Source organism: Piliocolobus tephrosceles, chromosome 14, assembly GCF_002776525.5.
Source record: "Piliocolobus tephrosceles isolate RC106 chromosome 14, ASM277652v3, whole genome shotgun sequence".
In the NCBI taxonomy this organism is placed as follows: Eukaryota; Metazoa; Chordata; class Mammalia; order Primates; family Cercopithecidae; genus Piliocolobus; species Piliocolobus tephrosceles.
Window position 1 is genome coordinate 103,946,533 of NC_045447.1, and position 23,540 is coordinate 103,970,072.

Consider the following 23,540-nt stretch of genomic DNA (forward strand, 5'->3'; position numbering starts at 1 on the left):
GGCTTTGTTTACCTACTTAAGCCTCAGCGATGGCGGTCGCCCCTCCCCCAGCCTCGCTGCTGCCTTGTGGTTAGATTGCCGCAGACTGCTGTGTTAGCAAGGAGGGAGGCTCCGTGGGCATGGGACCCTCCCGGCCAGGTGTGGGGTATATTCTCCTGTTGTGCCGGTGTGCTTACAGCGCAGTATTGGGGTGGGAGTTACCCGAGTTTCCAGGTGTTGTGTGTCTCAGTTCCCCTGGCTAGGAAAAGGGACTCCCTTCCCCCTTGCGCTTCCCAGGTGAGGCGATGCCTCGCCCTGCTTCAGCTCTTGCTGGTCAGGCTGCAGCAGCTGACCAGCACCGATTGTCCGGCACTCCTGAGTGAGATGACCCCAGTACCTCAGTTGAAAATGCAGAAATCACCGTTCTTCTGTGTCATTCGCGCTGGGAGATGGAGACTGGAGCTGTTCCTATTCGGCCATCTTTGGAAAAGGGCGCAAATGTTCTATTAAGTTCAATCCTAGGGCTTTTGTGGTTGTTGCTGTTATTGTAAATGATATTTCTTACAATTTCAATTTCTGTTCATTGTTGCTAGTAGGTAGAAATATTATTATTTCTATGTAGATTTTGTATCCTGTTACCTTGATACATTTGCATATTAGTTCTAGTAGCTGCCTCAAAGAGCCCTTAGAGTTTTCTACATACTCAATTATGCCACTCACAAATAGAAACATTTTAACTTTTCCTTTTCAATCTTTTTGTCTTTTTTTCCTTGCTTTATTGCAGTGGCTAGAACTTCCAGCACAATACTGATAAAAACCAAAAATAGAATTCTAAGCACCCCCAACCAACTGATGGACCCTCCCCTTGGCCAAGGACATTCTAAAGTTAACCTGACAAACTAGTTCAGGTCATCATGGGAAGTGAGGGTCAGAAATGCCTCATTATACCCACCTTCTTTTGAAATTTGGGCACAGCTGACCAGCATTAACATTTAAAATGGAGATTTAAAGACTGATAGAACAGATTCATTAAGTCTGATAAGAAACATTCCCTTCTATTGACTCTATTTGCATAATGGGAACCTTGGCCTCCCCAACCCCTTATGTTAGCCAAGACATTCCTGTCTATTGAGTCCAGGTCCATAGACAATAACTTAACTCTTTCGACCAATTGCCCATTAGAAAATTATTGAATCCATCTATGACCTGGAAGCCCCCTCGTCACTGCTTTGAGTTGTCCTGCATTTCTGGACTGAACCAACGTACGTCTTACATGTATTGATTGATGTCTTATATCTCCCTAAAATGTGTAAAACCAAGCTGTGGCCTGCCCACCTTGGGCACATGTTCTCAGGGTCTCCTGGGACTGTGCCACAGGCCATCAGCCATTCATATTTGGCTTAGGATAAATCTTTTCAAATATTTGACAGAGTTTGACTGTTTTCACTGACACTGAATAAAAGCAGTGGCAGCGAATATCCATGCCTCAATCCCAAGGGGCAGGCATTCACCCTTTTACTTTTAAGTATGATTTTTAGCTCTGGGCTTTTCATGTTGCTGTCCTTTTTCAGGTAGGGTTCCCTTCTAGTACTTTGATGAAAATTTTTATCATAAATGGGTATTGGATTATGTCAGATGTTTCTTTACATCTATTAAGATGATCATATGATTTTTTTCTCATTTTGTTAATGTTGTTAATAACATTCTTGCTTTTTCATATTTTGGAAATTTCTCACATTGCTAGCTTTGTTTTCCACAAATATGTCTTGCAGCTACAGTGCAGGTCAAGAAGACATCCATGCAGTTTTTCATATTCTCCTGTGCTTTCCACTAAATATTGGCAAGTTTTAAAATTTTAATCATTAAGTCTTTAATACAACTAAGGTGCAAGTTCTGCAGAAGGTAGCAATTTCTGCTCCCACTGTGGGGGCTGAGTGCAGGACGCAGCAGCCCTTCCCCAGACCATTTGCTGTGGGTTTCTGGAGCTTGTGGCAGCCAGCTCAGCTTCTGCCTTGGCTGGTTCCGCAGACTGTTTCTGCAGTATGTCTCTCTCCGGCATTTTTGGAAGTTTGATTTAGTCTGCTTCTGAAGGCCTTTCCTAGGTTCACTGAGCTTCAAAATATTCTGTGATTTGTCTTCCTTCAGTCAAAATTACCCAGAGCAGATTCTGTTTTTCTTCAGAAGATATGCAGATATATGAGCATTTTTGTACTTAATCTTAGTGGGAATGTGCAAGAGTTTGCCAAGGCAAAAACTCAGGAGTGGGATGATTATGCAAGCAAATTGTTTTCCAAAGGGATCAGGCCTTTTTACATCTACCACTTAGGCCCAAGGGTTTCTATTGCTTCTTTATCGTTCTCAGGCTTATTAACTGGCCTTTCAATCTAGCTGCTCTGATGGATGAGAAATGGTATCTCACTGTGATTTACATTAGTAAGACTTTGAGTAAAAATAAGGCTAGGCATTTCTTGATGTTTCTTCATTGTTTATATCACTGTTTGTGGTTGTGCAATTTTTATTGAGTTTCTCTTTTCCTTATTGAGTCATAAACTTTTAAAAATTTTATTTTTGAATTATCATGTTGCAAACATATCCCTATTTGTGAATTTTCTTTTTCATATTCTTTATTCTTTTTTTTTTTTTTTTTTTTTTGAGATGGAGTCTTGCTCTGTCGCCCAGGCAGGAGTGCAGTGGGGTGATCTCAGCTCACTGCAGTCTCCGCCTCCCGGGTTCAAGCAATTCTCTGCCTCAGCCTCCCGAGTAGCTGGGATTACAGGTGCCCACGACCACACCTGGCTACTTTTTGTGTTTTTAGTAGAGATGGGCTTTCACCATCTTGGCCACATCTTGAACTCCTGCCCTCAGATGATCCACTCGCCTTGGCCTCCCAAAGTGCTGGGATCACAGGCGTGAGCCACCATGCCCAGCTAGTTTTTGTATTTTTAGTAGAGATGGGGTTTCACCATCTTGGCCAGGCTTGTCTTGAACTCCTGACCTCGTGATCCACCCGCCTCAGCCTCCCAAAGTGCTGGGATCACAGGCGTGAGCCACCGTGCCCGTCCCATTCTGTCTTTGAAGAACGTAAGGTTTAAATTGAATTTAATCAACTTTACAGTTTTTATTATTGGTATTTCATTTAAGAAGTTTTTCCTTACCCCACTATCATATTCTCCTATGCTTTCCACTAAATACTGGCAAGTTTTAAAATTTTAACCGTTAAGTCTTTAATACAACTAGAATTGTGTTTTAGCTTTTTTTTCCCTTTTCTCATCTGGAAGGTAACCCAATATTATTTCTATTCTTTCGTGCTTATCCTTCAAATTATATCAGGCATTCTTAGCTATTCTAAAATTACTCAGTACCATAAACCCTGCCCTAAAGCACAGAACATTAGACAAAAATTGATTCCAACTACTTCCTCACATGCATACTATTTTACAGTGCTTAGTTCTATATTTTTAATTTCCATGGATTAGATGTCATTATTGCTTTTTTATTGTATATAAACAATACTTAAATTTACTTATAGATAGATAGGCAAGGGGCACAGTTCTTACGTGGAGCATAATGTCTCCAATATCAAAAGACATTTCAATGGCATTTGAACTTTCATGTGGTTGTTGAGAAGTCTGTTTCCAGTAGGGGTGGCTCCAGACTTTGTGGGGTCTAAAATTTATCAGCATTAATAATGCACAGTCTCAACTAGTCTTTACTTTAACTTGACTTTCTTCCTCAAAGGGTATCACATAGGAAGGAACTGGTGTCACCATTTGTCCCATTGCTAAATAGGTAGCTGGTGGTGGACTCTCAGGTCACGGTCTCACACGTTGCAACTTCTGAGGGGGAGAAGCAAAGTTTTCCCCCTTATTTAAAAAAAATGTGTGTTCATGGCAAAAAAAAAAAAAAAAGTGACTTGAAATATTTCTGTTTTGTTTTGTTTTGAGATGGAGTCTTGCTCTGTCACCCAGGCTGGAGTGCAATGGTGTGGTCTTGGCCCACTGCAACCTCCGCCTTCTGGGTTCCAGGGATTCTCCCGCCTCAGCCTCCCAAGTAGCTGGGATTACAGGCATGAGCCACCACGCCTGGCTATTTTTTTTGTATTTTTAGTAGAGATGGGGTTTCACCATGTTGGCCAGATTGGTCTCGAACTCCTGACCTCAAGTGATCCACCTGCCTCAGCCTCCCAAAGTGCTGGGATTCCAGGTGTAAGCTACAGTGCCCAGTCTGAAATGTGTGTTATTTTAAATGTGGCATCTATAAGTTTAAGAAATGCACTTTCTGTCCTGAGAGTTATTATTTTCATTTAGCTTTACAATTAAACCCTTTATTATTTAATCATAAGGAAGATTGCTTTCTCAATGTCAAGCATGAAATTGTGCCCTCTATATTTTCTGTGGCTTCATTTGTCTGAGAGAATCACACTGACAAGCAGAACATGGTGAAATAGTGAAGAGGAGGTGAAGGAGGAGGAGGGCAGAGCTCAGGCATCTGTTTCCACAGCAAACACTAAGTCAGATTTCCCACCAGAAACAGTGCAGTGCAGCCTGGAGGCTTATGGGCCTGTGAGACGTCTTCTGCTGTTTTGTACTTATTGCAGAATTCTCAACTTGACACCTACAGTAGATAACCCACTGATGTGTAATATATGTTACAGCCCACTCTGCCAACATTTGCTTCTCATCAGCTCATTTCTCCATATTATTTATGCAGACAGTATTCAGTATATTTTATTTTATTTTATTTTTTTGAGATGGAGTTTTGCTCTTGTTGCCCAGGCTGGAGTGCAATGGCACGATCTCAGCTCACCGCAACCTCCACCTCCCAGGTTCAAGCATTTGTCCTGCCTCAGCCTCCCAAGTAGCTAGGATTACAGGCATGTGCCAACATGCCCAGCTAATTTTGTATTTTTAGTAGAGACAGGGTTTCTCCATGTTGGTCAGGCTGGTCTCAAACTCCTGACCTCAGGTGATTGGCCCACCTTGGCCTCCCAAAGTGTTGGGATTACAGGCGTGAGCCAATGTGCCCGAACTTTTATTGTTTTATTATCATCAAAATATAAGAAGATAGGCATTTTCTTTTTATGGCAACGTTAAAACCTTATATATGCAGCAATTAGATTGTCTCTTTGATGCAGCTGTACACCTAGTATATGATGTATCAACGGATATATTTTTATGTATAGAAGAGAGTCTTTGATTTTTTTTTTTTTTTTTTTAACAGAGTCTTGCTCTGTTGCCTAGTGTGGAGTACAGTGGCATGATCTGGGCTCACGCAACCTCCACTTTCTGGGTTCAAGCAACTCTCCCACCTCAGCCTACTGATTAGCTGAGATAAGAGGCTCATGCCAGCATGCCCGGCTAATTTTTGTGTTTTTAGTAGAGATGGAGTTTCACCATGTTGGCCAAGCTGGTCTTGAACTCCTGACTTCAGGTGATCCACTCACCTCGGCCTCCCAAAGTGCTGGGGTTACAGGCGTGAGCCACCACACCCAGTTTCTTTGATGGTCTTGATTTCTGTGCTGCTTTATCTAAAGACCTCTTTAAATACCAAAAAGTCAACACTGCCTGATAGTAGATGTGCATGAATAAAGGTGACTTGTGATACCCACCTAACAATACTGGCGAGCACTTTTAATCTTTGTTTTATCTTTTTACTAACTGAGGAAATTGGAGTTCACCATAATCTCCTTTTTTTAAGTTATGAGAACCTGGTTCCAGTGGAGAAAACTATGGTTGTGCATTCCTCATATAATCATGAAGTCGAGAGACACTGGTACAAAATCAATTACTGTAATAAAATTGCCGAGGAAAACTGGTCATAACTATAGAGCTCATATTTAGTAACGCATCACTTCAGATCCTTATCTGTATGGATGCCTTCCATTTTCAAACAACACTAAGATGTAGATAATTATTACTATTATTTCACACATGAGGAAAAAGTGGTATAGGCCTGGGATTTGAACCCAAACTGGAGCTGGGCATTTAATAAGGTTTTCCTTAAGATGGTCATCAAGAAATATGTGTTACAAGGGTAGTATTTATGGGCAAAAGTCCTCTCAAATTAGTGATATGCTCATCATAACATAAAACAATAGAAAAATAAAATCTCTCTGTTTTATGTTTTTCAGACTCACATAGATAGTGAGTTCGAATGATACAGCTTTACATATTAAATAAAGGCAGTTGGGGAAATCAGACACCTTGGAATTGGTAGCTTCCTGGGGATATAATGAAAGTTTAATAAGGAGGGAGTAGTCAGTGTGACAAATGTTTCTGAGGGTCAAATAACAATAGAGAAAGGCCCATTGCGCTTAGTTGCATGGACATCATCTGTGACATAGACACATTCTTCAGACAAGAGTAATTTCTTCTAGGTTGAGTGGTGGAAACAGAAACTTATTTGGGGCAAGCTGACAAACGATTAAAAGGAAAAGAAGTACAGGAACTTTGGGCAGATACAGACATATCTTGTTTTATTGCACTTCACTTTATTGCACTTTGAAGATGCTGTTTTTTTTACAAATTGAAGGTTGGTGGCAATCCTGTGTCAAGCAAGTCTATCAGCACCGTTTTCCAACAACAGGTGCTCACTTTGTGTCTCTGTGTCACATTTTGGTAATTTGGGCAATATTTTGCACTTTTTCGTAATTATCGTACCTACTATGATAATCTGAGATCTTTGCTGTTACTACTGTAAGTTTTAGTACTGTGTCTTTATTATGTCAAAATAAAGCACGTCTTCTTTTCCCACACTTTTTCCAGAGCAGAGCACCTACATTCCTTAAAAATATTGGAGTTCTTTTTTTTTTTTAGGCAGAGACTCACTCTTTCACCCAGGCTAGATGCAGTGGTGCGACCTGGGCTCACTGCAACCTCCACCTCCCGGGTTCGAGCGATTCTCCTGCCTGAGCCTCCTGTAATCCCTCCTGGGATTACAGGCATGCACCACTATGCCCGGCTAATTTTTTGCATTTTTAGTAGAGACGGGGTTTCACCATGTGAACCATTGTCTCAATCCCCTGACCTCATGATCCGCTTGCCTCAGCCTCCCAAAGTGTTGGTATTAGAGGCGTGAGCCACCGTGTCACGCCTGAAAATATTGGAGTTCTTTATGTTCCTCCCCTTTTAGCTTTTTGCATCCCATTCTCCTGGGAAAAATTTAATGGATCACTCCAAATGAGAATGTGATAGATGTAAATGTTTAGAGGATAAGAGATGGCCATGGCCCAATGTATGGTAAGGGGGTGTGCTGCCTACCCAAGACCAAAAAAGTTTAGACCTCAGCATCGTTGCCTCCCAGCAATCTGGATGGAAGGATTGCTGTGTGAGCTGCCCAGGGAGGGCTGAGCCCTTTAAACATCATCGTCAAGGAGCCTGAGCTAAAGGTTTCTGTGCTCCAGTTTGGAACAGAGGGAATAGGGCCTCACTTAACCAACCATTTTTGAAATATACCATGTGGGCTTGGAAGATGTCAGCGATCACACGCACACTCGTGAGCAGAGAGATTGTGATGTGCACTGGCTTATGGGAATGTCTCCTTTCACCTGACACCAAAAGTGATTCACACTGAGCATTTTGACTTTTTGTCAAGATGATTCCAAACTAGATGATTAAGAGAGCAAAAGCAGTAAGATCTTTAACATTGGTGCTTGGAATTTTCATAAGTGTTAGACATGATCTTCCTGAACAGTATCCGTGGCAGGCGATATGGGACAGATGAAGTGACTAAAAGTGCATTGCAGGTTTAGAGTCTCAAAACTAGAATCAGATGGGCTCTGTTTCAAATCTTGTGTCACTTACTGGTTTTCTGATCTTGAGTAATTTACTTAACTTCGGAGTTTTAGTTTCCTTCCTGCCAAAAATAGGATAATTTTATGTACAACATTGGCTTATTCTAAGTGTCAGACCTCTGAGCCAAAGCTAAGCCATCATATCCCCTGTGACCTGCACGTACACATCCAGATGGTCGGTTCCTGCCTTAACTGATGACATTCCACCACAAAAGAAGTGAAAATGGTCTGTTCCTGCCTTAACTGATGACACTACCTTATGAAATTCCTTTTTCTGGCTCATCCTGGCTCAAAAGTTCCTCCACTGAGCACCTTGTGACCCCCCACCCGTCCCCGCCAGAGAACAACCTCCTTTGACTGTAATTTTCCTTTACCTACCCAAATCCTATAAAACGAGCCCACCCCTATCTCCCTTCGCTGACTCTCTTTTCAGACTCAGCCCACCTGCACCCAGGCGATTAAAAAGCTTTATTGCTCACACAAAGCCTGTGTGGTGGTCTCTTCACACGACGTGAATGAAACTAAGAATCATGTGAAGAACGTAGAGCATTGAAATAGAGAATAATAAAGAGTATTTTTAAAATGCAGTTTTGAAAGAGAACAAAAAGTAGTTCTTGAACATCTGGAAAGAGAAAGCTTTTGATGTTTGCATTCTCTCATTTGTTTCTTCACAAGGGTGTGACATAGAGAAACACATTGAAAGCCATACCGGTGTTGATCACTAACCGTGCAAGGCACTTATGTGAAGCATGCACTTCTACGGTCCCTGTCACCACAGACATGGGTTTTAAGTCTAAAGTATATATCATGTAGCTTTCTTGATATTTTAGAATTTCTCTGGGGGTGGACGTATGTGGTGTGAAATGAAAGAAGGCTGTGAAGGATTGGACAGATTAGAAAGTCACAGTGGAAGTTACTGAGATTTGTTGTGGACTGTAGAGTTCAGCTATAAATAAAGTGAAGTGGCTTGGGGAGGAAAACTTTCTGCCTTGGAAAAACTGAGTTAGCATGTGGGTATAATATCATTGAAAGAAGGAGCTTCTTTTGGAAACCTATAACTTATTCACCAAACGAATGTTTATCAACTGTTGACTTTGTGTGACAGGCTCTGTTTCAAGTGAGATCCTAACATGAGCAAAACAGATGTGAGCCTGACCTTCTTGGCTATGGTATTCCAGTTGGTTAGAAGGACCATACACAAGGAAACAATTGCAGAAGCAGTGAGTGACAATGAGGGAAACAAACTGTGTGCCAGAGAAAAGGCTAACACAGGGCTATCTTCATTACACTGGGGGTGAGTGAAGACTCCTCTAAGAAGCGACACGGAAGCTGAGATCGAGAATGAGATCAGAAAGTGAGAAGAAGCTGGAGGATAAGCAAAGAGCACCAGGAAGAATGTTTTAGGAAGAGGAAAGAAAATCAGCGAAGGCCCAAAAGTGACAAATAGCTTGACCTGTTCTAGGAAAACTGAAGAAGGTCAGCACTGGCTACCCAGAAAAGTAGAGAGAAACAAGATCATTTAGGTGCATGGTTTGCTCCTTAATGAAGTAAGGGTTGGAGGTGTAGGATAGGTAAGTCCTCAAGTCCAGTGCCTAAGAAAAGGGATAAAGGAAGTAGTCCTTTCAAGGCCAGCTTCAAAGTGGAGAAGCTAAAAGACAATGGTACCTTTCTATCACCAGGGTTGCCTGTTCTCACATGACTGAGGTCTTTTGTTATGCTAACCATCACTGCCTCTTTTCTCAGTTAGGTGTTTCTAGCCCATGAGGCCAGAATTCCAGAAGGAGATTGTGAACTATTGTCCAGGAACGGGGTGCACAGGATGTGAGATGTTATCACTCTATAATATTTATTCCACATCTATAGAAATCTGGACAGCACCCACATGCTCTCTGCACAGCTGGACATAGTTCCTGAACACAGAAGACTTTCTGTAAAGCAAGAAAATAAGGATATGAACAGACACTTCTCAAAAGAAGACATTTATGCAGCCAACAGACACATGAAAAAACACTTATCATCGCTGGCTATCAGAGAAATGCAAATCAAAACCACAATGAGATACCATCTCACATCAGTTAGAATGGCGATCATTAAAAAGTCAGGAAATAACAGGTGCTGGAGAGGATGTGGAGAAATAGGAACACTTTAACACTGTTGGTGGGACTGTAAACTAGTTCAACCATTGTGGAAGACAGTGTGGTGATTCCTCAAGAATCTGGGACTAGAAATACCATTTGACCCAGCCATCCCATTACTGGGTATATACTCAAAGGATTATAAATCATGCTGCTATAAAGACACATGCACATGTATGTTTGTTGTGGCACTATTCACAATAGCAAAGACTTGGAACCAACCCAAATATCCATCAATGATAGACTGGATTAAGAAAATGTGGCACATATACACCATGGAATACTATGTAGCCATAAACAAGGACGAGTTCATGTCCTTTGTAGGGATGTGGATGAAGCTGGAAACCATCATTCTCAGCAAACCGTCGCAAGGACAAAAGCTAAACACCACATGTTCTCACTCATAGGTGGGAACTGAACAATGAGAACACTTGGACACAGGAAGGGGAACATCACACACCGGGGCCTGTCCTGGGATGGGGGGAGGGGGAGGGATAACATTAGGAGATATACCTAATGTAAATGATGAGTTAATGGGTGCAGCACTCCAACATGGCACATGTATACATATGTAACAAACCTGCACATATGCACATGTACCCTAGAACTTAAAGTATAATAATAATAAAAAAAAAAGAAGGGTAAGAAAAATCTACCCATAAGTCCACAGATGGAAATATGAAAGTACTGAGAACAAAAAGGCTTACGGGTGCCTTTGCCAACATTCAGGGTTTTTTGGGAGTGGTTTTATAGAATCTTCAACTTTGTTGTTTCTCTTCTTCCCTCTGTTTTTGCTTTCTTCTAGCCTCTGAGAAAGGTCTTCAGATGATCCTTTCTCATGAAATCTTTCTGTATCCACTTTGTTCAGTTCTGAGTATCTCAGTGGTGTTTCAGCATTTGTCTTCTATGGAGAATCTCTCCTATGTGAGCCCATGCTGGTTAAGATGATAAAAGGATGCTCAACAATATCAATATTGTGGCTTCTGTCAGAATACTAATGAATAATTTATGTGTTTATGTCCTTCTTAATTTTATATGAGACACTCTTTTTTGGGATCATAGGGAAGACTGATTGGAAATAAAAATAAAACATGACCTATGGTTTCAGTATTTACTTGCGTTACAGCCTAACAGGTTCTTTTTGCCTGCTGCACAGAAAAGCTAATACACTGAGGCAGCAGTGTTGCAACAGAGAAAGAGTTTAATTATCACAAGGCAGCTAAGTGGAATTGCAGGAGATATTTCTCAGATCCACCTCTCCAAGAACTTGGAATCTAAGGCAGGGGCTAGGGAATAGGTGCTGCTGATTGGTTGGGGATGAACTCATACGAGTGTCTAAATTGTCTTTGTGTGCTGAGTCAGTTTCTGGGTGGGGTGCGGTGGGGCACAGGACGGGTTGAGTCTGTTCCTCAGTATGAGTCACAGGCCTGGGTGCTGTCTGTTTTCTGCCAGAATGCTGTAGTGTGAAAAATAGCCCACAGACCAATCTTAGGTTTCACAGTCCTGATGTTACCTATAGGAACAATTGGGGAAGTTATAAATCTTGTGATCTCCAGGTACATGACTCCTGAGCAGTAAGTGATTATAGAAAAGCAAGCTAGGAAACAACGGCTGGTTATTGTTGTGCCCTGAGTTCCGAGACCCTCCTCAAAGATGACCACCAGAAACCGAAGTCAAAGCCAAGTGGCCGGGATCACTTTATTGCAGGTTTGAACCCGGACCTCTCTCCGTACAGGCGTAGTCAGGAGGGCAAGAGAGAGGTCCCGAGCACAGCTCAAGCCTACTTTTTATAGTAAGGCACAAACAGGTTACAGAAGATTAGAGCATTTTTGCAGTTACAAGATTGGGATTGGTTGACATTTTGAAGTTTGAACATTCGGCAGTTTCTGATTGGCTCCCGCCCTTTTTTAAACTACAAACGTCTAGGGTTTTTTTTTTTTTTTAGACAAACTGCTTGCTTAACCATGGGTGGGAGGGGGGTGGTTTCGATTGAGCAAGCAGGGGGTACGTGACTGGGGGCTGCAAGCACCGGTAATCAGAACAGAACAGAACAGGACAGGGACTTTCACAGCATTTGTCCATACGACGTCTGGAATCTATAGATAACATAACCGGTTAGGTCAGGGGTCGATCTTTAACCAGGCCCAGGGTGCCGCCCTGGCTGTCTGCCTGTAGATTTCATTTCTGCCTTTTAGTCTTTTCATTCCTCCCTGTCTCTGGTACCTTTAAGAGCCAATCTTGGGTCTTATACTGATTCTGTTGTCATGACGGGCTGGTATTGGGCTCTAAGGACCATTAGTTGGACTGTGTTGATTCTATCTTTAATAAAGTTTATACTTTTGGATATTATGCAGGGCCCTATGGTAAGGAGGAGGAGTAGGCTAAGCAGTGGCCCCATGAGGGGCATTAGGAGGGAGTACATGGAGGATGCCCACCAACTATCAGCTGCAGAGGTAAATTTTTGTTGTTGTAATTCTATGCTGAGTTTGTGTAGCTGTTGGACCCGTGTCTCTACTAACCCTGATTCATTTATGTAAAAACAACATTCTTCTTTGAGAAAGAGACAAGTTCCCCCTTTTTCAGCTGTTAGTAGGTCTAGGGCGCGTCAGTTTTGTAAGGTAACCTGGGCGAGGGAAGTTAGTTGTCTTTGTAAGGAGGCTAGGGATTCGGCAGAGGCTTCCATAGCTATGGAGAATTGTTGGGAGAGTTTAGCAGTTGTGAGTAGAGAATGGCCTAGGGCCCCTCCCGCCAGTCCTGCTGCAACTACGGATGTGGCGAGTGAGACGCCGGCCACCCGGGGAAGAAATACAGCCCGTTTTGTTCTGGGGGATGGTATGCTGTCCCATATGTTGTCCCATCCCAGATATTCTGCAGGGGTTCGTAAGGTTAATTGGGGAACCAGTGTGACAGGGAGGCATAAGAGGGTCTTAATGGCCTGGGTGGAAAGATTTTTATGTAGGGTTCCATTGCACCAGAAGAAAGAACCATGAGGGGCGAACAGGGTTGTGTTAGGAGAAGAGGTTGTATTGCAGAGGGAGATGCTAGCATTTGAGTAGCAGAATGAGACCTGTGTTTGCCTGGGGCTCAAGAATAGGGGGACACCAGAGAGGAGGAAGGGTCCTGAGCTGTGTGTAGGAGAATTATTGAAGGGGCCCGTGAGTGGGACGGCCGCCAGGGGTGGTCGCCCTAGGGCAGCACAGAAGAAGCATGCGGAGAGATTGCCTAGACTGGTGGCGTTTGCAAACAGTAATCCCTCTCTTAGTAGAGATAACCAAGAGAAGGGGCAGGGGGAAGTTAAGGCTAAGAGTTGTATGTTTAGTTCTTTTTCCTGTTTCTGGATTGTAGCGTGGAGGGTGGTTTGGATCTGAACAAGAGAGCGCCAAAGGTAAAGGCGGCTGCTGGGCCACGTTGTTTTTGGGGTCATGTACATGGCCCCTTTCTGTCGGGTGGTCCAGCGGGAGTCCCACGGATCCCAGACAACCCATGTATATCCTAAGTTGGTTTTGAAAAAATTATGAGAGTTATAGCGTTGTCCAGAGAGGGTCTCGGAAGCTGTGAGAGTTTTGGCAGTGTGGATTTTACAGGACCCATAAGGACAACCGACATTCTGTTTGACCCAAGAATCTTTACAATAGGTGATTTGTTGGTCAAAGAGAAAACAGCGGGGTGACCTTTCCCGGTTGTGCGGCAAAATCAGGGAAATTTAGATAGATGGCCGTTTGACACCCTGCAGGGTGGCAGTCAGCCGTTGCCAAGATCTGGCTCTCTTTTTGTGTCTGGGCATGGTCAGTCCAATTCTCAGTTAAGTAAAAACGCCAAGCAAACGGGGATGAGGCCCCCTGTGATTGGGTCTCCCAGATAAAGGCCTGCACAAGCAAAAGCGTTGTGAGGGAAAGGGATATCATATTTACAGTTTAGGTTGTTGACGGCGCAAGGTGAGTTTTAAAGGATTGTCTTTAGTCCGGTCAATCGTCCAAGCCGCTGGCGGTCCGACGAGGTCCGAGACTGGATCCACTGGTTTGGCGTGTGTGTAATGGATCCAGGCGGCGATTCCTTCCACCTTGAGTGCGGTTGGTATTGTCAAGATTATCTGGAACGGTCCTTTCCACCTTGGCTCTAAGGTCTCTTGCCAATGGCGTTTGATGAGAACCCAATCTCCTGGCTGGAACTGATGTGGTTCGGGTGGAGGTCCTGTTTTGTACAGCTCTCTTAGGTTAGGCCAGACCTCATCATGAACTTTCTGTAGAGTTTGTAGGGAGAATAAGAGTTTAAGACTATCATCGGCTTCGGTTTTAATGAGATTGTCTTTCAGGTCACTGATGATAGGGGGAGGCCAGCCATACATAATTTCATAAGGGGTAAGTCCTAATTTGTAAGGGGAGTTACGCACTCTGAACAGAGAGTAGGGGAGAAGGAATACCCAGTTAGCACCAGTCTCCATGGTCAATTTAGTTAGGGTCTCTTTTAATGTTCTATTCATTCTTTCTACCTGCCCTGAGCTCTGGGGGCGGTATGCACAATGTAATTTCCAATCGGCCCTGAGAATGGAAGCCAGTCCCTGACTTACCTTAGCGACAAAGGCAGGCCCATTGTCTGATCCTATCATAACTGGGAATCCATACCTGGGCAAGATTTCTTCGCCACAACCTGAGCAGTCTCTCTCTTTGTGGGGAAAGCTTCCGTCCATCCTGAAAACGTATCTACAAAGACTAGCAAGTATTTATATCCATATTTTCCTGGTTTTATTTCTGTGAAGTCAACTTCCCAATAGGCCCCAGGTCTATCTCCTCTCTGCCTTTTTCCACTGCTTTGGGGTTGGTTACCTGCCTTATTGAGTTGGCAAACTGCACAGTTTTTGACTACTTGATCAGCCTTTCTGGAGGCGTCTTTAATTTTTAGTTTAGAGCGTCTTATTAAGTCCAGTATTCGCCACGAGCCTAAATGGGTGCTCCGATGGATTTGTTCTAACACTCGTTGTCCTAATTTTTCTGGGAGTATGATGTTATTTTCAGAGTCTTTCCACCAATTATTAAGGATTTGGGCCATGGGAAGTTTGTCTATCCACTGAAGGTCACTCTCTTGAGTATTCTGGATTTGGGGGTAACTCTTTGGGCCCCAGGTCTGGTAGTTGTGTGAGAGTTTTAGCCACATTTTTAGCAGTCTGATCGGCCAAGTTATTTCCTCGGGAGATTGAATCAGTAGCCTTTTGGTGTCCTGGGCAGTGGACTATTGCTAGCTTTCTGGGTCCCCAAAGGGCTGCTAGTAAGGCTAGGATTTCTTCCTTATTTTTGATATTTTTCTCTTCTGCCGTGAGGAGCCCCCTTTCTCTGTATATTGCCCCATGTATGTGGACGGTAGCAAAAGCATACCATGACTGTCAGTATATATTGTCAGTTTGTGGTCTCTTCCCATTTTTAGGGCTTGGGTTAAAGCCACTAATTCAGCTTTTTGAGCTGATGTCCCCGGGGGCAAAGGCTCTGCCCAAACTATTTCGGTTTCTGAAGTTACCGCCGCCCCTGCATACCTTTGTCCTTGGTAGACGAAACTGCTCCCATCGGTGAACCATATGAGGTCGGCGTCGGGCAGTGGGCGGTCTTGCAGGTCTTCCCTGACTCCGTGCACCTGGGCCAATATCTCGGAGCAGTCATGGAACGGGGTTTCTAAGTCCGGATTTGCAGTAGTGACGCAGGGTTCAGGGTCGTTGGGGGCAGGAAGGTTATCCTGAGGGGGTTTAGCAGTAACTCCTGGTAGTGGGTGAGGCGGGCATTGCTAATCCATTGATCAGGCGGCTGTCTGAGAACGCCTTCGATGGCATGTGGAGTAGTGACCCGTAGTTCCTGGGCCATGATCAGTTTATCAGCATCTTGTACCATCAGAGCGGTTGCTGTGATTATTCGGAGGCAGGGAGGCCATCCTGCGGCTACTGGGTCCAATTTTTTTGACAGATAGGCAACTGGCCTCTGCCAGGGGCCTAAATACTGAGTTAATACCGCTTTGGCAACGCCCCTGCTTTCGTCCACGTATAAGTGGAAGGGCTTGGAGACATCAGGGAGTCCCAGCGCGGGGGCTGATAACAGAGCGGTTTTGATCTGTTGGAAGGCCAACTCAGCCTCTTCCGTCCAATTGAAGGGCTGCTGTTCCTTTGTTGCCTGGTATAGGGGCTTGGCTAACTCTGCAAACCCGGGTATCCATAACCTACAGAACCCCGCCGACCCCAGGAATTCTCTTACTTGTCGTGTTGATTAGGGTCTAGGGATACGTAGGACTGTCTCTTTCCGGGCACTGGTTAACCAACGTTGCCCCCCTTTTAACAGGTATCCCAGATAGGTTACCTCTGATTTGCAGATTGGAGCCTTTTTTGCTGAGGCCCGGTAGCCTAGCTTCCCCAAAGTTTTTAGGTGGTCTTCAGTTCCTTGAACACAGGCTTCCGGGGACTTGGCCGCTACTAAAAGATCATCAACATACTGCAAAAGAGTTATTTCAGGGTGTTGCCGTCGGTACTCACCCAGATCTTCGTGGAGGGCTTCGTCGAACAGGGTTGGCGAGTTCTTGGATCCCTGTGGCAATCTGGTCCATGTTAGCTGGCCGTTTATACCCCTCTCGGGGTCTGTCCATTTAAATGCAAAAAGCTCTTGACTTTTGGGAGCCAAGGGTAGGCTGAAAAAAGCATCTTTTAAATCCAAGACAGTATACCATTGCTTTTCAGGGTCCAAGGTACTTAAAAGGGTATATGGGTTGGGTCCAGTGGGATGTATGTCCGTGACTCTTTTGTTGACTTCTCTCAGACCTTGCACCGGCCTATAGTCTTTACTATTAGGTTTACGGACAGGTAACAACGGAGTGTTCCACGGCGAATGACAGGCGCGCAGAACTCCTTGATCTAAGAGCCGGCGGATGTGGGGCGTAATTCCCTCTAAATCTTCTAATTTTTGGAGTTTTTTTCTTAATGTCTGGGGCTGCCTGGTTTACAAAGGACATAACAACAGCCTCCTGGTTTTCAGGAGCTTCTGGGTCCATAGGGGTAAACTGCCTAAAGGCTTCCATTAACCTTTCTAAATAGACAGCTGGGCTGTCTGTTTTTCCCTGCAATACAGAGTATACCTTGGCCAAATTAGTGGGCTTGCGAGCGGCAGCCCGGAGACCCGCCATTAGAGTCTGGTGATAAACGAGTAGCCTTCCCCTACCTTCTGCCGTGTTGTAATCCCATCTAGGTCTGGTCAGAGGGAAAGCTGCATTGATGAGGTCAGGATTGGCGGTCGGCTGGCCGTCATCTCCGGGAACCAGTTTTCTGGCCTCAACCTGTATTCTTTCTCGCTCCTCCGTCGTGAACAGAATCCGGAGGAGCTGCTGACAGTCATCCCAGGTGGGTTGGTGGGTGAACATAACACTGTCTAGAAGGGCCGTTAGGTCTTTGGGGTTATCTGAGAACCAGGCATTCTGGGTTTTCCAGTTGTATAAGTCACTGGTGGAAAATGGCCAATACTGGAGCCTAGGGTTGCCCGTATCATCGGGGGTCCTATTTCCCTCAGGGGGAGTGCCACAATGGAATCGGGGGGGGCGTGGGACTGTCTCGCATTGGGCACTTCCACGCGTTCGTCCCACTGGTCCCCCGGAACTATTTTCATTTTCGATTGCCACTGGCGTGGCCGCTGCCTCCCGTTCCTCGTGTCCCCCGGGGAGGGCCACTGGTGGGGCCTGAGGTTGAGGACCGGGATGAGGGAGATAGGGTGGGGGTTCTAAGGTTAGAGGGTCCTGACTGTCAGACAACACAGGGACGGGGGGGCGGATGGAGTTTTTGGTTTGTGAGAGTTTCCACTGGTCGTGCGACTAGTGCTTTACATGGCTCCGGGGCCAGTACGAAAGGAGTTAGCCAGGGTGGTGGGTTTTCCACAAGGTCTTGCCATACCAAGATGTAGGGGATCTGATCAGGATGCCCCGAACGTCCTGGTAGGAAAATTTTAGTTTTTACCTTAGTGATAATAGGGAGGCAAAATGTTCCCTTGGGAGGCCACCCTACGCCGAAAGTGGGCCACTCTGAGCGGCAGAAGGTTATCAATTTTCCTTTCTTTAGCTTTACACTAAGGTCATAGCCCCTAGCTTTGACATCTTTAAAGTTATTTACAAGGAGAGAGAGTGGCGTACTCTGGGCACCGCCCATTTCAGGAACCCCTGGAGGTAGAGAAAGGGATACAGAGAAATATCAGTAACAGGATTTGAAGTAACTTTTGTCTTGTCCAGCCGCTCCTGAAAAGTGAAAGTGAGTTCTAAACAAGTAACAGTCTACAACAGCAACAACAGACAACAGTTCCGCAAGCGCATTTCGGTTTAGTTCCCAATCAGAGTCAGATGGGCCAAGAGAATACAGAGGCCCCAGATGGGCACCAGAGGACGTCTCCTACCGGTCCCTGGTGGCTGTCTTATAGCGCGTCCGCCAAGACTATGCCAACCTCAGTACAGATCCCGCGGGATTCCTCAGAGAGACAAAGACGAACAGAGACAAAGCCGGCTTACTTACTGATTAGTGATGACCTGTTGACCTGGAGTCTGGTGGGCTCGGGGGGAATCCCGGGAGAGCCCCCAAATGTTGTGCCCTGAGTTCCGAGTCCCTCCTCAAAGACGACCACCAGAAACCGAAGTCAAAGCCAAGTGGCTGGGATCACTTTATTGCAGGATCGAACCCGGACCTCTCTCCGTACAGGCATAGTCAGGAGGGCAAGAGAGAGGTCCCGAGCACAGCTCAAGCCTACTTTTTATAGTAAGGCACAAACAGGTTACAGAAGATTAGAGCATTTTTGCAGTTACAAGATTGGGATTGGTTGACATTTTGAAGTTTGAACATTCAGCAGTTTCTGATTGGCTCCCGCCCTTTTTTAAACTACAAACGTCTAGGGTTTTTTTTGTTTTTTTAGACAAACTGCTTGCTTAACCATGGGTGGGAGGGGGGTGGTTTCGATTGAGCAAGCAGGGGGTACGTGACTGGGGGCTGCAAGCACCGGTAATCAGAACAGAACAGAACAGGACAGGGACTTTCACAACGTTTGTCCGCACAACGTCTGGAATCTATAGATAACATAACCGGTTAGGTCAGGGGTTGATCTTTAACCAGGCCCAGGGTGCCGCCCTGGCTGTCTGCCTGTGGATTTCATTTCTGCCTTTTAGTCTTTTCATTGTCACTCAACTATTCCTATATTTTAGCAGAACTCAGGCCCCTGCCATCTTTCTAAACTTCTGGTCTTTCACTTGTTGTACAAAGGTAGTTTCTGTCCCCAAACAAGAAGGGTGTGAATTTCAGGAAAATCTATTATCGTCCTTGCTTTAGAGTTAAACCATAAACAAAATGTCTCCCATAGTTAGGTTGGCCTATGCCCAAGAATGAGCAGGTACAGTTAGCTTGTGAGGCTAGAAGCAAAATGGAGTCATTTATGTTAGATTCCTCTCACTGTTGTAATTTTGCAAAGGTGGTTTCACGTGGGGCAATTATGTTATCCAAAATGATAGAAGTATTTTATTAAATATCAAGTGTAAGAAAGCTTCAATACTATATAATTAATACTTTGCAAGTTATTTTATAAATATTTGCTATTTCACGAGTCATCTATAAACATACCATCATGGTCGGGCCTCTTCTTGAAAATCATTTTTGGTGCCTTAAAAATCCAATGGAGAATTCACCAGACATTTTGATTTCTTTATTTTTAATCATTTTTCCCCTCTGCACCACCTTAACCATACACTCCCTTAGAAATGCCACAAAAACTTGTCATTACAATCATTTAATCACCTCAAAATCTCAATGTATTTCAAGCTCACTGTTTCTGAAACCTCTACTCCAACAATTTTCAAAAACACTCAGACTTCCAATTCATAGGCCTCTTTCTACTTTTTGACTGTTCATCTCTGCCACTACACCTTCAATTTTTTAACCACAGGAGATTTTTTTATCTATTTTGCTAATCATTCCTTTAAATACACTCTCAAATCTCAAGATCCTCCAAACCTCTATTAAACTTCCCTGACATAACTTCAACCCTGATTAGACGCAATTTCCCACCGACTTTAGTCTACACTCAAGCAAGTGAATATAATGAAAGACAAACACAAACCCCATGCTGATCAAATTCACATTCAGTTTATCACCAAATGTTAAGAAAGCATGCTTCTGTCCAGCAACAAGACTTACATTTCCCTAAACATTTTCCTCTCCCTGCTACCCTGCTGAAATAATTATTTCAAGCCTTCTCTTCTTTGCTCACATCTCCAGTGACTGCTCCCCTCATCTGTCTCCACATTGTTTCCTACTTTGCTGAGAAATTAGGAGCAATCAGAGCAGAATCATCTCTCATTCTCACATTTCCTCTCCATTTGCACTCCTATGTGCCACCCATCCTCCCATAAACCTTAGCCCTGAGGCCAGCCCCATTACCCATGGGAATGGCTCTAATCCCTCCTGCCTTCTCAAGGACCCTCTGCTCTTGCGTCTTCTCCTTATTCACTTGAAATAAGTTGTTCAGTCTCCACTGGAGACTTTCACATAAAATATGCAGTCGTCCTCCCATGCAGTAGTTCTCTCAAACTTTCCCTTGATTTCCATATCTCCTCCTGGCCACCACCCTTTTTTTATACTCATATTTACAACAAAACTTCTCAAAGGAGTTGTCCATTTGTCTACATACCCATTGTCTGTTCTCATTCTCTGTTAAATTCACTCCAGTAAGGAATTCCCACCAGATCACTGAAATCGCCCCTCGCCAGTAGCCCATGACCCGTGGGTGGTTAGTTATTAGGTCTTACCTTACATGAGCTGTACCATGAGACCTGGAGCAAATGGATCATGCTTTTCTTCTGGACATATTTTTGCTCTTGGCTTCTGAGGTAGAACTCCTTAGCAGCTTCTTTTGCTGCTTACACATTTCCTCATCTCACATCTGAATGTTGGAGGGCCCGAGGGCTCAACCCTTTGTCTTCTTCTCTTTTCCTTGACATACATTCCCTGGGTGATCTTATCCAGTCTCATGCCTTTAAAACCCAACAATGCCCTGATGACTCCCAAATTTTATCACCACCTTGCCTCTCCTCATTTTGCCAAGTGACCAACAGCTCCATCTAGATGGTTTCTTGTTTTATCCACAACCCATTTCTTTATATCTTGGTTAATGGCATCATTTTCACTTGGCTATCCAGGCTCACACCCATCCAATCCAACAGCAAGCCTTAGTAGCTCCCGTTTCAAAATATGTCTCAAACCCAACTACCATTCACCAACTTTACTGTTCTCACCCTAACCAACCTACATTTTTTCTCACTTGGGCTTGGAAATAGTCTCCAAAGGGCACTACTTACACCTTTCGATTCATTCTATATTCTTGAAAGAGTGGCCTTTTAAAAGTACAAATATGATTATCTACTTCTTCCCACCAAAACTTTGCAATTATTTCCTATTATAGTGAAACAAAAATCATCAGCCTTCTCGCTGTGATCCGCTCAGCCCAAGGTGACTCACGCCTGCTTATTTTTTCAGCCCCAGTTCCTGTCCCTCTCCCCATCACTTACACTGTACCCATTACCTTGGTCTTTTTGTTATTCCTCCAATGTCTAAGAATATTCCTACCACAGCACCTTCACACTTGCTGTACTTCCTGTGGGTCTTCACTTAGCTTATTTATACACTTTTGTCAGGTCTTTTGCTCAAATTTGACCTGTTCCCCCTGCCACACTCCTCATTACCTTCTAATCATTATAATTTCTTTTTTTCATGTAGTGTATATGATCATGTGTCTTAAAATGTTACACATCTATTATTAATCATTTGTGGATTCGCTCCTCACTAGAACATGAGTTTCATGACAGCAGGAACTAGCTTTTCCCTTATTTACTGTCTTATTCCTGCTCCAGGCTAGATATAGCAAGGCAGCACAATCCTTTGGCCAGGATTCTTGGGTTCTTTTTTAATCTCTCTGAGGTTTCTATCAGAGCTTTTGCTTTTCACCACCCCTGCTTTCAATAAAATATGGAAGATGACTGGGTCTGTGATCCCTTTGAAGGGACCCAGTTTCCATCCTTACCCTGATAACCTTCCAAATATCCCCCATGCCATTCTACCCTTGTGGCCCCTCTTCATGTGTGGTGGAAATATTCTTCATGCCCCATTCTCCATTCCTGGCTTGTAATAAAACTCGCCTCTGAACACATCAACTGAAGATTTTCAGTGAACACAATTCTTGATTTCAAGACAAGTTTGCTTTCAAGTTCATATTTCTGTTTGTAAATGTCCTTTTCTAAACAAACCAAAATGTATGAGTGGTGAAGCCAATTGCATTCCATTTAAAAGACAATTGTGATCACATTTTCACTGTGTGATTTTCCGACAGTGTATATCATATCCAGTTAGGGATTTACGGTTGTCAAATTCATCAGAATAGGAAACATCAAGCACATTCTTTCCTCATTCTTTCCTCCCTCCCTCCCTCCTTCCCTCCCTCCCTCCCACCTTCCCTTCCTTGCTTTCCTTCTTCCCTCATTCCCCCTTCTCCCCTCCCTCCCTTCTCCCCTCCCTCCTCCCCTTCCTTCCTCCCTCCCTCCCTCCTTCCCTCCCTCTCACCTTTCCTTCCTTCCTTCCTTCCTTCTATCCTTCCCTCCTTCCTTCCTTCCTTCTTTTCTTCTTTTGCTTCATATGTTCTAGATTGGATAATAGAGAATTCAGCAACCTAGAAATGTTACCACTTGCAGGCAAGAAAAGCCCGCTCCCTCTCTAGCCAGAGGACCATAAACGGGGCAGCCTAGCAAGACAGAACACTTTTAGATGGTAAGCACTCTACTCCAGCCAAATAGCACACAAAATAATCTGTGGCCCCTGACCCCACCTGCCCCAGCAAAGAGATTTTCAGCCTTGCCAGGCCAGAAGGAGGTGCCTAACACTCCCACTGGAGCTGTATCAGAGGAGGTCAAAATAAGCGTTCATGCATTAGAAGTCAACATAGTGACTCTCCTCTAATGCCAATTCCCTCAAATAGATAAACAGATCTCATGTAATTCCTATACAGATGCTTGCAAAATGTTTGTAGATATAGATAAGATTATTCTAAAATTTACATAGAAAGGCAGAGGACTTGGAATAGCTAAAGCATGCTTTTGAAAAAGAGTAAAGTGGAAGAAACCAGTCAATGCAATTTCAGCCCTTGTTATTTAACTACAGCAACAAAGAAGGTGTGGCTATTAGAAGAGTGAGAGTTTTTGCAGTGGCTGGTACCGGTTGTTCCTTTCCATGTTTAGTGTTTCCTTCAGGAGCTCTTGTAAGACAGGTCTGGTGGTGACAAAATCCCTCAACATTTGCTTGTCTGTAAAGGATTTTATTTCTCCTTCGCTTATGAAGCTTAGTTTGGCTGTATATGAAATTCTGGGTTGAAAATTCTTTTCTTTGAGAATGATGAATATTGCCCCCCACTCTCTTCTGGCTTGTAGGGTTTCTGCAGAGAGATCTGTTGTTAGTCTGATGTGCTTCCCTTTGTGGGTACTTGGAGTATAATAAAAAATGATAATAAAAAAAGAAGATTGAGAGACACATAGACCAAAAGGACAGAAGAGAAAATCCAGAAACAGGATTTAGGGTACAATTAGGTAATGTAGGCAACTGATTT